Here is an 835-nt window from a genome sequence, read left to right as displayed (position 1 = left end):
CACCATTGATGAAGCTATGCTACAGAGAACCTGGCAATAAATTGAGTATCGTCTTGATGTACTTTGTGCAACTAATGATGCCCAAATATAGGTGTGATAAATGAGGCAAATAAAACTTCAATATCTACTCCACATTTTGTAATAATTTCCACATATTTGTCCATTTATTTGCTTTTGTAATATATATTTTAAATTGTAAAGAGACTTTATGGACACCCATATATATCTATATATATACTATATAATATATATATATATATATATATATACACACACACACAACACACACACACACACACACACACACACATATATACAGGCAGTCCCCGGGTTACGACGGTCTCGGCTTACGACGTTCCGAGGTTACGACGCTTTTCAATTATATTCATCAGAAATTATTTTCAGGGTTACGACACATGTTCCAGGGTTACAACGCATGTTCCAGAGTTACGACGCCTACAAATGCTGATCTGGCAGATGAAATATGACACTGAAAATGCAAAATAATCAATATTTAAAGTTTTTTTTTTGATGAAACAAAAATGCAATAAGAATGCAGTTTACATAGTTTTGGATGCACTAAAGCATTAAAAGTAAGGTTTTCTATATATTATATATATATATATATATATATATATCTATATATATATTATAAATATATATATATATCTTATATATATATAATATATTATATTCTTAGATATATATATATATAATATATGATATATTATATATATATTATATAATTATATATATATTATAGAGATATATATATATTTATATATTAATATATATATATATATATTAATATATATATATAGATATATAATATATA

Source organism: Macrobrachium nipponense, chromosome 20 (genome assembly GCF_015104395.2).
Source record: "Macrobrachium nipponense isolate FS-2020 chromosome 20, ASM1510439v2, whole genome shotgun sequence".
NCBI classification, from domain to species: Eukaryota; Metazoa; Arthropoda; class Malacostraca; order Decapoda; family Palaemonidae; genus Macrobrachium; species Macrobrachium nipponense.
The sequence above is the reverse complement of the archived record's forward strand: the minus strand, read 5'-3'. Positions refer to the sequence as shown.